Here is a 14085-nt window from a genome sequence, read left to right on the forward strand (position 1 = left end):
GTCCCCATGATCTGTCCTACCTGCCTATCTTCCTTTCCACCTATCCACTCCACCCTCCTCCCTGACCTATCACCTTCATCCCACCCCCATTCACCCATTGTACTCTTTGCTACCTTCCCCCCACCCTCCTCCCCGACCTATCACCTCCATCCCCACCCCCATTCACCTATTGTACTCTATGCTACTTTCTCCCCACCCCCACCCACCTCTCATTTATCTCTCCACCCTTCAGGCACTCTACCTCTATTCCTGATGAAGGGCTTTTGCCTGAAATGTCGATTTTCCTGCTCCTCGGATGCTGCCTGAACTGCTGTGTTTTTCCAGCACCACTCTAATCCAGAGTCCCATCATGTGACTTCTGACTTATTTTCATATCACCATTAGCTAGCTTTGAACAATCATTGAGAAACCCATCTGGTTCACTAATGTCCTTTAGAAAAGAGAATCTGCCATCCCTATCTGGCCTGGCCTACATGTGACTTCATTTCTGATGAAGGGCTTATGCCTGAAACATCGATTCTCCTGCTCCTCGGATGCTGCCTGCCCGACTGAGCTTTTCCAGCACCACGCTTTTTGATTACATGTGACTCCAGACCAACAGCAATATGGTTGACTCTTAATTGCATTCGGAAATGGCCCAGCAAGCCACTCAGTTCAAGGGCAATTAAGGATGGGCACCAAATGTTGTTCTTCTTAGAAACACTCACACCCTCAAACAGTACCTTCTAAACCCACAGCCACTTCCATCTAGATGGACAAGGGCAGCAGATACATAGGAACACTATCACTCGCAGGTTCCCTCTAAGCCCCTCACCATCCTGACTTGAAAATATATCACTGTTCCTTCATCTCACTCTGTCAAAATCATTCCTAATGGTATGTTGGACGTGAACTGCAGCAGTTCAAGAGGGCAGTTCATTGCCACCTTCTCAAGGGCAACTAGGGTTGGGCAATACTAGCAACACCATGAGTAATAAAAATATAATCTTGAGGGAGATGCGGAATTTTGGATAAAAAGACAGGTCAGTTTCATTTAACAGGATCTGGGAGATCCCCTTTGGTGATTGTATGGGGCCTAGGGAATCAGTCTGAACCTGTTGGCACTGTACAGCATCTACCGTTCATAACTTGCATTTTGTAGTAATTTTCAGTAGCAGTACATTCAGTGAATGAAATGCTGAACAAATTCAAATTTGTTATTTTAAACTCCCAGTCACCCAACCAATTAACACGCCTAGCTGGTTAACTACCAAGCCTTGGGGGGATGATCTGATGGAAGTCATCAAGATATTAACAGGAAAACTATTCCTACTGGTTGGGGATTATAGGATTAGGGGTAGAGTCTGAGAATTAGGGTCAGACTGCTCAGGAGAGATGTTAAGAAGCACTTCTACGCAGACAGGACGGGAGAGGTTTGGAACTGTCTTCCAAAAATGCCATTGGATGCTGGATCAGTTGTTAATTTTAAAACTGAGATAGTTTTTTGTTAAGCTAAGGTATTAAGGGATATGGAACAAAGGTATGGAGTTAGGCCACAGATCATCCATGATCTCATTGAATGGCAGAACAGGCTCAAGGGGCTGAATGGTCTCTTCCTGTTCCTATGATTTCTGAGGAAGCTAGTCTGAAGCTGTGAAAGAAGGAATTCTGAGCTACAGAATACTGGGTTCCTGGTCAGGCTGAAGAACAATGCTGCTTCTGTCCACTCACTGTCTGATAGGTAGTTGTTTATTAGACATGTCTATAGACAGATTCTGATGGTCATTGAAGGAGTCAAAGGGTATGGGGAGCTGGCAGCAAAAAGGAATTCAGCCCCAGAATACCGATGGCCTGTGCTGTGTTTGTTGTGCCTTGTCACACATGCTGACTCACAGGTATCCTGGAGGAGGTCATTATCTTAAACAATGATAGAACCAGTCACCCAGCACAGAAACAGGCTCTTCAGCCCATCAGTCCTGATGAGGGACTCCTGCCTGAAACATTGATTTTCCTGCTCCTCGGATGCTGCCTGACCTGCCGTGCTTTTCCAGCACCACACTCTCGACTCTGATCGCCAGCATCTGCAGTCCTCATGTCCTTCAGTCTATCATGTCTATGCCAACCAACAAACACCAATTAATCCCATTAACAACAAAAACAGAATTTGTTGGAAAAGCTTGGTGGGTTTGCTAGTGTTTGTGGAGAGAAATCAGAGTTAATGTTTTGGGTTGAGTGACCCTTGCTGAGAACTAATCCCATTAACCAGCACTTAGTCTCTAGCCTCCTATGCCCTGAAACTTTATGTGCTCATCCAGATGTTTCTTAAATGATGTGAGAATACCTGCCTCCACCACCCTCTAAGGAAGTGACTTCCATTTATCTGCCACCAGTCTGGGTGATAAAGAATTTCCTCAGATCCTGCCTGATTTACTTACTGCTTGCCTTAAACTAATGCCTTCTGGTCTTAGACCCATCTGTTGTACAGAGTAGGATTCCAGCAAATCCAGCCTCATTCACCTCCTGGAGCACTGAGGCAGAATATGGTCCAAGCATCAGAGACACTTGTATGTGGGTTCAGTGATTGAAATTTATCCCCTCTCTCACAGTGAAATAAACCAAGTCACTTCTCTGCATATTGCTGCTGCTAACCACAATGAATTTTTTTTTAAGAATTGCCATCCTCAGCAAAATGCAAGAGACAAGGGGGGCATGAAAAAAGAATGATGTCAGGATTTGTTTATACAATCTGTTGCCAATCCACTGCACTTTTCAAACTTTTTTTTTGACACCATTTCACTGGTAACTGCCCTGTGAAAGTAGAATTTGCAGAATCTGAATTACAGCTAGCCCAGGCATCCCAGAGAGTATTATCACACACACTAGAAATAACTTAGAAAGCAGGCAGATCCATATTAGGTAATGAATTTGTACCAGAAAGAAGGGAACAAGAAATTTATTGACAAGCTTGTGTGACTGCGAGGCAGTAGAATACCCTCAGCTCCTTTCAGCAATTGTGATTTTTATACTGAGCAAGTGCAGAGGGACCTTTCCGAAAGATAGTTAATGACGCAATTGTTTGTCTCCCTACTTCTGTCACAAGTGGAAAATAAAAGTGAAATGCTATTTCTGATAAAGGAATGTAATAACTCGATCAGAAATATCGCTGTTTGATTTGAAGGGTGAGGCATTTACCAACCTTCCTTACAATTTAAACCTGCTGATAAAGTAGCAGCAGGATTGAGCTCATTCTTTTATTTTTGGGAAGGAAGGAAGGGGAATCGTTGAGTATGGAAAATATAAGTTTGATTCTGGGGAGGGTGGAGGGAAGGGGGAGTGAATCTGAGCAGCTTTTCCCACATTGGCCCTCAATCTGTTGTCACAAAGGCAGAAATTCTAAAAGAAACATTTGATATGTTTTTCACACATTTTCCATAAGGTGTGTTTGTGATCAAGCGTGTACGGGTGAGCATGTTTGGAAATGTATATGTGTATATATGTGGGAAAGTGTGCCTTTTTGTATGTCCTAGTGTGTGGGTGTGTGTGGGAGTGTGTGTATGTGTAGCCGTTTCTGTGCTTACCATTCCGTTAAGGTCTCCTACAGGAAGGATCACTGCACATCTCTGCAACAGTTGGTAACTTTCGTTTGGCCCCAGTCCATTACTTTGTGAGTTGGCTTCCAAAAACGAGATTAAATCAGCACTCTCTCTCTCTCTGTCTCATTCACTCTCTCTCTCTCTTTCTCTCTCTCTCTCTCTCTCTCTCTCTCTCTCTCTCTCTCTCTCTCTCTCTCTCTCTCTGTCTTTAACCATTCTCTTCCTGAGGATTCCCAGGACCAGTGTGGTTAGAAAGTTGAGCATATGTTGTTGGTGACTTTCTGTGATTACCGGGCCCATTACATGGTTGGTGAAGTGACGTGGGTGAGGGGGGCGCAGGGGAAGGAGGAGAGGTGTGGGGTCAGTGAGGGTGGGATTTGGCAGGAGTCAGGAGGGTGGTGTTGGGGTTTGTAAGGGCAACAATGTTAAAATGACCAGTGATTCAGCAGCACTTTGAGAGGCTCATAAACTGTTGGAAAGATGAACATTTACTAACTAAAAATGAACTTTCTTTGTAACTGTTGACCTTTCATCATTGCTTTGACAGGAGGGAAGAACTCAAGAGAAGCAGCTGTTGCTAAGTGATGCACCGAACTGACTGGATCGGTAAGTTTCTGGGATCCCAGTTACTTTCCTCTTGTCGATTTCACAAGTATGTGGTAATCAACCCTTCATTTGGTAGTTTCTGGGGATTATGAGTGTTCATTGGTTAATCTGTGATTAAAGACCAACAGAATCTCTCTGTACAGTTGTGATTGACCAGTGGAGATGATCCATTCAGTTTTATGAGTTACAGTGGGTTGGTTTATTGATCACAGAATGACATTGTTTAACCGTACTGTTTCAGCAAGTTTGCAGTTGTAAAGTGCTAGTTAATTAAGTCGCCAACAGGCCGTAAAGTTGTCAGACAGCGCTGACTAACAAACAGTGGCCCTCCATTAACCATCAACAAGGAGTCTCCATTTACTGCGAGACTACTCCATTCGAATAACTATCTAAATGTCATAAGGGATTTGACAGAGTAGATGGTGGTAGGAGTTTACCTTGGACTGAGGAGTCCAGAATGTGGAGGTCCTGTCTCAGAGTAAAGGGGCAGCCAGTAGGGACTGAGATGAGGAGATGTTGATTCTCTATCCCAAAGACCTGTGGATCCCAGATTGTTGAGAATATTCAGGCTTGTGATTGGTAGACCTTTGGGAAGTAGGCTATTAGGGGATAGTGTGAGAAGCAGGAATTAGGGTAAAAGGTCAGCTATGACCTTGATCAATAGAGAAGGAGGCTTGACAAAGTTGACTCCAGCACCTATTCTATAAATTCAAAGAATCTCAGGATTGTTGCTGTGTAGAAAGAGGCCATTCAGCCCATATGCAGGACTGGCTCTATTTTAATTTGGTGCCTATTTCCTGCCTTTATCTGACAACATTGTTTCTGTTTAAATAATTGTCCAATGCCATCTTGTATGCCTCAGTTGAACCTGTCTCCATCACACTCTCAGCAATACATTCCCAAACCCTAAACAATCGCTGTGTGAAAAAGATTATTTTGTCACCGCGCATTTGCTGATTTTGTAAAGCACTTCAGAATGATGCTGTCTGCATCTTGATCCTTTTATGAACAGGAGGAAGGTCTCCCCATCCAGCCTGTCCCCATCTTGAAAACCATTTATCAAATCTCCTCTCAGCCTTCCCTTCTCCAAGGAAAACAGTCCCAACTTCTTCAACTGTTCCTCATAACAGAAGATTCTCATTCCCAGGACCCTTCTTGTAAACCTCTTCTGCACTCTCTCCAATGCATTCCCATCCTTCATAGAGTGTGATGCCCAGACCAAACACAATATTTCAGCTGAGATCTAATCAATGTGCTGTATAAATTCAACATAACTTACCTGCTCTTGTGCTCTATACACTTATGTATAAAACCTCGAATACTGTGTGCTTTGTTAATTACTCTCTACCTGTCCTATCACCTCTAATGGCGTAACTCAGGCCTTTATGCTCCTGCACTCTCTTTAGAATAGTGCCCTCTAGTTTGTACTGTCTCTTCATGTTCTTTAAACATTTCTGCATTGGACTACATCTGCCCACTCCTGTGCCTTTGGGGTTTCACAACATCCTCCTCTCAGTTTACAATTCTTCTAAGTTTTGTATAATTTGCAAACTTTGAAATCGTCCCCTGCACACCAAGGTCCAGAGCATTAATATCGTACCAGGGAAAGCAAGGGGCCCAATACTGACCCCTGGGGAACTCCATACTAATCCTCCTCCAGTCTAAAAAAAATTCATTGACCATTCCTCTCAGTTTCCAATCTCTGGGCCAATGTTGTGTCCATGTCGTTACTGTCCCTCTGATACCATGACCTGTAGCTTTCCCACAAGTCAGTTGTATGGCTCTTAAACACACACCTGGAAGTCCATCTACATCACATCAACATTTTTATTTCCAAAGAGTCTTTCTGTTGCACATCATCAAACTTCAGCAAGTTATTCACATAGGGCATTTCCACTTCCGAATCAACCCATACTTTTCCATGTGATTATTGATCTTAATTTGGATAATTGTTCCTAGACACTAACAAAGTTAAACTGACAGGTCTGTAATTATTGGGCCGACCTTGACAAATTTTATGGAACTAGGCCACAAGGTTTTCAATTCTTCAGTCCTTTGGACTATTCTTCAGTTCTAACAAGTTCAATTCGAACAAAACACCGCTTAATAACCGATCAATCCACACTGTCAATAACTTGCATTGATACAGTATCGTTGAAGGAGTAAAATTTCCCAAAGCCCACTTCAGAGGAGCCACAGGGATCCGTGCTGGGGCATTAATTTTTAAAAAGTTGTAGAAATGACTTTAATGAAAGGACTGAGTATTGCAGCCATGTGACTGCTCAGAGGTTCCACACACACTGCTGGTACATCAACTGGCATTCCGACAAATCAACTCCTGATTGTGGCAATCTCTGCTCGACATGGACTTCAGAGATTCCCAGAGCAGGAAAACAAACCAGGGAAGTGCAGACTGAAGGAATGGTCACTAAATTTGCTGATGATACAAAGTCAGATAGGGAAGTAAGTTTTGAAGAGGACATAAAGATGCTGCATAGGCATCCAAATAGTTTCAGTGCATGAGCAAAGATCTGACAATTGGAGGACAATGAAGGAAAATGTAAGATGTCCATTTTGGCATTAAAAAATGAACACGTGGTGAGAAGTTGTAGAAGGATCTGGGAGTCCCGATGCATGAATCATATATGTTTGGTCTGCAGGTGCAGCAAGTAATTAGGAAAGGCAATGGAGTGTTATTGTAAGGGAATTAAATACAGAAGTAGGTAAGTCATGCTTCACTTACACAAGGCAAGGCTGGAGTACTGTGTAGAATAGGGGAGGAAACAGCCTGGATGTACCATCATTAGACTGTTAATCCAGAGACCCAGGTAACGTTCTGGGTTCAAATGACAGATGGTGGAATTTGAATTCAATGAAAATCTGAAATTAAGACTCTGATGATGACCAGGAATCCATTACCAATTGTCAGAAAAAAAACATCTGGTTCACTAATGTCCTTGAGGGAAGGAAGTCCTTACCTGGTCTGACCTACATGTGACTCCAGACCCACAGCAATGTGGTTGACTCTTAACTGCCTCTGGGCAATCAGCCAGCTAGCCACTGACGCCATAATCCCATGAATGAATGAAAGAAAATTGGTCTTCTTCTTTAAGGATGGATGCAAATGCATTAGAAGCAGTTCAGAGAGTGGTTCCTAGCCTAACACCTGGAATGGGAAGGTTGTTTTATCAAAGGCTTGCCTTGTATCCAGTGGAGCTTAGAAAGGTCTGAGGCGATTTGTTCAAAATATACAATTTCCTGAGGGGTCTTGACCAGGCAGATGTGAAGAGGATTTTTCCTGTAAGTTTGTGATCATTCAGGAAGTCAAAGGTTATGAGGAAAGGGCAGGAAAGTGGATGTGAGGAATGTCGAATCAGCCATGATCCTACTGGTTAGCGGAGTAGGCTCGAGGGGCTGAATGGCCTCCTCCTGTTTCTATTTCTGATGGTCTTATGGTCTCTTGTGGGAGAATCTAGAACTCAGGGTTACTATTTAAGAATAAGACAGAAATGAGGAGAAAGTATTTTCTCTCAAAGGATCCTGAACCTTCGGAACTCTCTTCCTCAAAAGATGGTGGAATCGATGGAATAAATGGCACATTATATTGAGTTGTGAACATAGGAAATAGCTTCCTAAATGGCGGTATTGAATACAAAAGCAGGGACATTATGCTGAGTGTTAATAAATCTTTGGCTAAGCCAGAGAGAATTTTGCCTCTAGTCTGGTTAACCACACATTAGGAATGTTGGGGGGGTCTTTGAGAGAGTGCGGAGATGGGGGGAGTATCACTGCAAGGTTGATTTGGAGAAACTGGGATTACTTTCATTGGACAAAAGCATGTTGAGAGGAGATTTGACTGAGGTGTACATGATTATGGGGTGTTTAACTATGGTATCTGTTGTCTGATGGTGCAGGGACTAACAGACATAGATTTATGGTTTTGAGCAAGAGATATGCAGGGGTTGTGAAAAGGAACATTTATCTGCACTGAGTGGCAATGACCTATAAGGGTAAGGTAATCCGGGATTACAAATGATTTCCCAAGGAAGTTGGTAGGGCATTTCCAAGGCTATGGGGTCGAGTGAAACATTCGGATGAGCTGGTTTGTTCTTCAGAGTTCCAGCATGGAGTCGGTGGACTCAACAACCTTCTTCTGTGCTCCCTCCAATTATAAATGCAATTGATTGTGTGTGTGAATGAGCCAATGAGAATGATCAGAAGGGGAATTGCCCTCCACCAGCATCAGCTTGGCTCATGGCTGAACCGGATGTAAGGAAAAGGATGGGCGAGAAGGTGTGAAGGCTTCGGGCTAGGATGACATGATAGAGTTCTGCTGTTTGGAAAAGGAGGAGTAGAAATATAAAGTGCTCCCTGAAGTCACATCTAGAGGAAGGAGAGGGGATTAGTCAAACATTGGCAAAAAAACAGAATCAGCTCTCACTGTGTAAGAATAATGAGTGCCTGGCCTGCCCTTTATTAACACAGATCCCAGTAGCAGCCTCTACATAACCTCATGTTCAATAAACCCAAAGGGAGCCACTCACCACGAAGGCAAGTCTGTGCAAATGCTTAAATGTGAGATGGTGTGTGTGGCTGACGTTTGCAGATCTTTGCCACACTGTGGCCTCCAAGGAGGGAAGGGGTAAAACTGAACTGCCATTCCATTGCTAGTAATGGACACAGGCAGGTTTACAGTCTCTCTCGTAAAATATTAGAGCATCAAACACTTCGTGTCTCTTATGATGCAAAAAAAATCATATTTAAATAGTCATTTTATTTTTTTATGAAGCCCTTTCAGTTGCAAGTATGAATCTTTGATTGTCAGAATTAAGTTAATTTTCATAAAATAGTTTGTGGGATTATCAATGAGTATATGACTTAGCTAGTTACAGATCTTTCAGAAAATAAGAATTTTATTCCTGATATAATAGAACTCCTTGACTGTGAGAGTGTTCAAAATAATTGTTTCAGCTAAGCAATGACATTGGTACAAATGGCCTGTTCCATACAGTCCTGTGATATATTGGAGAAGTTAAACACAGAAATGTTAATTAAGCATATTATGTAAAATTGTCTTTCTTTTAAATCTATCAAGAAACACTGAAAGACACGGAGGAGCATTTGTCAGTCTTGAAAAGTCATTCGCTCATTTGTCAATTTAAGCATACAAACCCACAGCAATTAAAAAAAGCAACATATATCTCCTGGTGCCAATTCTGCTTTAGTTCTGGAGAACGAGATTTCTTTCCTTTTACCTTCTGCTCTGCCATCACCCTACCTCATTGTTAAGACATTTGGGCTCGAAATCTGACACAGCTTGATGTTGTCATCACATTGAACAATTGGTAGCAAGTTCCTCCCAGTGATTGATGTCAGTGCTGCTGTGTTACCCCATGGGACTCCTACCCCCATGTGCTGGAGGAGCTGTAGGTCAAGGGAACGGGAAGCCCAATAGGCAGGAGGTTGTGACTCTGAGTAGATGACATCCTTGAATTGAGGCACATCTGACAACGCATCAAAACCATTCAGCTCTGTCTCTCCACTCCTCCAAGTCCTGGCAAATTCTAGCTTACCTCACTTTCCATTAGCCCATCAATGAATGAGTCTGAGGAGCTTACTACTAATTCAGAACGAGAGACCTAATTAGCTAGGTTTGGGGTAAAGGGTGATAGAATGGATTTGAACTGGTTAGAGTTGAAGGAAGGGTTGATGAGATGAACTTAAGTGGAATTCAGGAGAGAGATCTAATTAACTTTGTTGGATTACAGCCTATTGAAACTGCCAATCAAAGTTTGCTTGACTCTTGTTGAACAAGATTTGGTATTGTATCAAATGACAAACAGAGCAGCACTCACCATGGAACAGTTTGTGATGGAATGATGATTCAAACTAGTTTAATTCTAGCCCTCTTCCAAAGATTAGAATAAGCTTCATAGATATCAACATGTTGGTGTTGCTGTTCTCAATGGCTCTGCTCTGGATGAAGTATCTTAACTGAAATATATCTGCTACTGATGGGGCCTTGACTGTAACAATTGAAATTTGTCCATCTTTCTAAAGTTTTTTGGCATTGTGCATAACACTGTTTGCAACTCATTTCCTTAACTCAGCCCAAGTTTCTCCTCTGCAATGAGAACCTATCAAATATACCGTTGAGCTCGAATGTTTGCAAATGACAAATTTCTGTCTTGCTGATAAAAATGGGGATTGCCACTCTAACCTCTGTTGCTCATGGCGAACCATTGGAAATTCTAGTAAGTACATCTCAACTTCCTGGAGCCATTCAGCCCCTTAAGTCTGCTTTCCCATTTAGTGAGATCTGACTACTCCATACTTTTACCTATTCCCCCCGATAAACTTTCACCCAATTAGCTCAGCAAGAATATATCCACATCTGCCCCCTGGGAAATATTCAAAGACTCAGCTTCCATCACCTTTCGAAAATTTTTGATCCTCTGAAAGAAACCTTCTCCCCTCCTCTCCATCTGAAATGGCTGTGTCTTTGTTTTTAAACAGTCGCCCCTATTTCTGCATTCTCTAACATGAGGAAGCATCCTCTCCACATCCATCGGTCACCTCAGAAGCTCATGTTTTAATCAAGTTGCAGCTTCTAAACCCCAGTTTAAACAAGCCAAACCTGGCCAACCTTTCCTCCCTGGGTCCAGGCATTAGTTCAATCAACCATCTCTGAATTGCTTCCAATGCATTTATGTTCCACTCATATATTCGTTGCAAACTCAAGTATCTCCCCTCAGAGAATCCCCACAGTGCGAAAGCAGGCCATTTGGCCCATCAAGTCCTCACCAAAGCTCTGAACAGCATCTCATGCAGACCTATCCCCTAACTTATCCTGCATCTCCCATGGCTAACCTACCTAGCCTGCACATCCCTGGACACTATGGGGCAATTTAGCATCGTCAATCCACCCTAACTAGCACATCTTTGGACAGTGGGAGGAAACCAGAGTACCCAGAGGAAACCCACACACACTGGAGAATGTGCAAACTCCACAAGGACAGATATCTGAGAGGGGAAATAAACCTGGGTAACAGTGCTAACCACTGAGCCACCCTTCAATTTTAGCATCAAATGTATATGTCACTGTCCTAGTCTCCATTGAGTGTTCTAATGAGATAGCCATGCTACTTGCATTAGCAGGTCAAATCATTTCACTCACTGCAAGAGTTCTTGAGGAAGCGAAGGTTCAGCATCATTTTGTATAGCAACACTTCCAAGACCATAATGTTTTCAACTTTGGACAACAACATGCTATTTATTCTCAGAGCTGTTGAGCAGCATTGAGAGTGCTTTCTGGTTGCACAACAGGTGGAGTCTCTGCCAGTGCGCATGGATTCATTGCCTCAAGTTCAGCATTGTCTTAACTGCCATGGGGCTAGCAACAAACTGGGCATCCTCCAAACTGTGCATTTTCGAACAGTTTATGCATTGTTAATTAGGAAACTTAATGGGTGTTTACTGTGCAGTATTTGTTAATGATTAGTATCGCGGGGTGTGATTCTGCTCAACAATGCATTTAGCCCAACAAAATAAACTGTAATGGGTGTGAAAAAACAGTGTCAATATAACAGCTGAGATTTCAAATATTGGTGTGATAAATACAGTTGACTATCGTTAACGTAATTCGTCAGAAAGTGCCTGGTGTTAATGACTGAATTTTGCCCTTTCTAATGATTTTACTTAAAATATATTTGTTCTGTGCTCATTAAATACATGCTGTTGTGATTCTGTTGGAATGAAGCCTGGTTTCTGTTTGGCTGAGCAGTGTGTGTCCTTTCCTTTTACCCACCCGTCATGATGCTGTTGAAAAGCTCTATACACTAGCTCCAACTCATGGAACTGCCGTTTAGTAGGTGCTGGTATTGTCCTTTGTGCCAATGGGTTTATGGGGTGGGCGGGACCTATGAGTGAAATTGAGTCTGAGTGAAACCAGCAGAGTTTATATGTGAATACTGAGGTGAGTGTAATCAGGTGTACTCAGGTACAAAGCTCAGGGGAAAGTGGTGACTAATTACTTGAACACGTTTAACAATTGAGATCTTAACACCGAGTCTCTGCTTATGGCGATTTAACTGCATGTAACATGAGAAAGAAAAGTTCTTTTGTATGTCACCACTGCTGAATTTACAATCCTGGAATCTACCAAGCCAGTGATCCACTCCGAGACAATCCTTCGTTCTAATAATTTTATTCTATAGTAGTCATAATATTCTGGTTTGTAAAGGGTTAAAGTGGATAGAATTGAAATCTTTCGGTATTTGACACGGCACATTAATACATTCATATCAAGTTCTTTAGTGCACCAATTTAACCAATCCATGTGTTAACTCCATCATCGAATTACATTGGAATTTCTTAGGAAGATGGGAGTGCATTTGTTAATAATATCCCACAGTGCACTTTCACCTCTGAGGGCTTTGAATTACTGAAGTGTCAAAAAAAAGCTCCATAATCTGAGGAATCGGATACAGTTCAAATTAATGCATCTTTCTCTTAAGCAGTCTCTTGTGGTTGGGGGTCACTTGTTTCCGCTCTGGAAATGAATGCTCAGGTGATTGAAGAATCTAATGTATGACCTCCTGTCTGTGTCACAGGGGTGGCACTCCCTTTTCTGTTGACACTTGACTGCAACTTGCCATTGGCAGTGAGTCTCAAGAAGTACAGATCCTTCCCTCTGAGCTGGCCTGAGTTTCCCAGGTGACATTGGGGTTTAGCTGTTTATCAAGGAGGTTTGAGGATGTCCTTGATTTGTTAGAGTTAGATGTAGTTCTTAGGGCTAAAGCGATATGGAGAGAAAGTGGAAACAGGAAACGAAGTTGGATGATCAGCCATGATTATATTGAATGGTGGAGCAGGCTTGAAGGGCCAAATGGCTTACTCCTGCTCCTTTTCAATGTTGCACAACCATCCAGGGACTGACTGACTCTAAACAAACCAAGTTCTATTTAGGGAGTTGCTTTCATGAGTCTTGTGCCAGATGTGGGGCAGTGTGGCCCATCTAGTGGAGCAGATTGAGTGTGGGCAATGAACCAGTGTGAGGGCTGTTGGTGTGAACGGAAATACCGGCATCAATGCACCAATCCTGCCAATGTGTTTGCAGAAAGCAGCACTGGTGGATCTCTGCAGGGTTTTGGTGTATGTTGGACGTCATTCACATCCCTGAGCCATGGAGGGGAGTAGGTATTGTTACTGCTCTGTCAACCATTGATTCTGGATTTGAGGATCTGGGTCTTCAAACACTCTGTCCATTCAGGTTCTGCTGGCGCGCTGAACGTGGTTTCAAACCTCATCATCAATGTCTGCCCTTGTTAACACTAACTCCCAAGGAATCGAAAGTCCATTCGGCATCTAAGGTCTCATGATGGATTTTGATAACCAGGATAGGGTGAGGTGGGCGGAGGAGGTGCAAATGGTGGTGCAGGGGTTAGGAGAGGAATGTTTTATGGATGTTTAGTGAAAGCTCCGTGCTCTGATATGCCTCAGTGGAGTTGATGATAGTGGCATGAGGCTTGATGACTGAGTGGGCACAGATGATATGACCCTGGAGCTGTTGTACAGGCAGAGGGGGCTAAACAGGTTTCCATTTGTTTTCTGGATGAGATCCACTCCAAAGAGAACTTGCTGAAGGTGAGTTGGAGCATTGCAACACGGAAGATCGAAACCAGGTTCAGGGCATAGCCTGACCCCAGTCCGAGAGTGAATCGAGATCTTCGGTGGATCTGTTGCTTCGGATCTTGTTGTGCATATCATCATGGCACAAGCGGGAAGTGGAGACAAATGTTTGGAGCAGCTGAAATGGAGGAGGACGCTCTGTACTGCTTTCTGGTTGACACTGTCAAAGGCTTTTGTGGAAGGAAATATACAAGGGTCACTGCTGTTTTGTGCATTT

General features: G+C 43.0%; 1 protein-coding gene across 13 annotated transcripts in view; it reads left to right on the plus strand.

The window, feature by feature from the left end:
* The window catches only part of casz1 (castor zinc finger 1), a 390214-nt gene that overhangs the window by 115893 nt on the left and 260236 nt on the right, over nucleotides 1–14085 (plus strand). For all 13 annotated transcript variants that reach the window (XM_072586051.1, XM_072586063.1, XM_072586065.1 and 10 more), the window contains exon 3: nucleotides 4120–4178. The gene's annotated coding sequence lies outside the window, so the exon portion shown is untranslated. The remainder of the gene's footprint in view (nucleotides 1–4119; nucleotides 4179–14085) is intronic.

The sequence above is a fragment of the Chiloscyllium punctatum genome, chromosome 16, assembly GCF_047496795.1.
Source record: "Chiloscyllium punctatum isolate Juve2018m chromosome 16, sChiPun1.3, whole genome shotgun sequence".
NCBI lineage: Eukaryota > Metazoa > Chordata > Chondrichthyes > Orectolobiformes > Hemiscylliidae > Chiloscyllium > Chiloscyllium punctatum.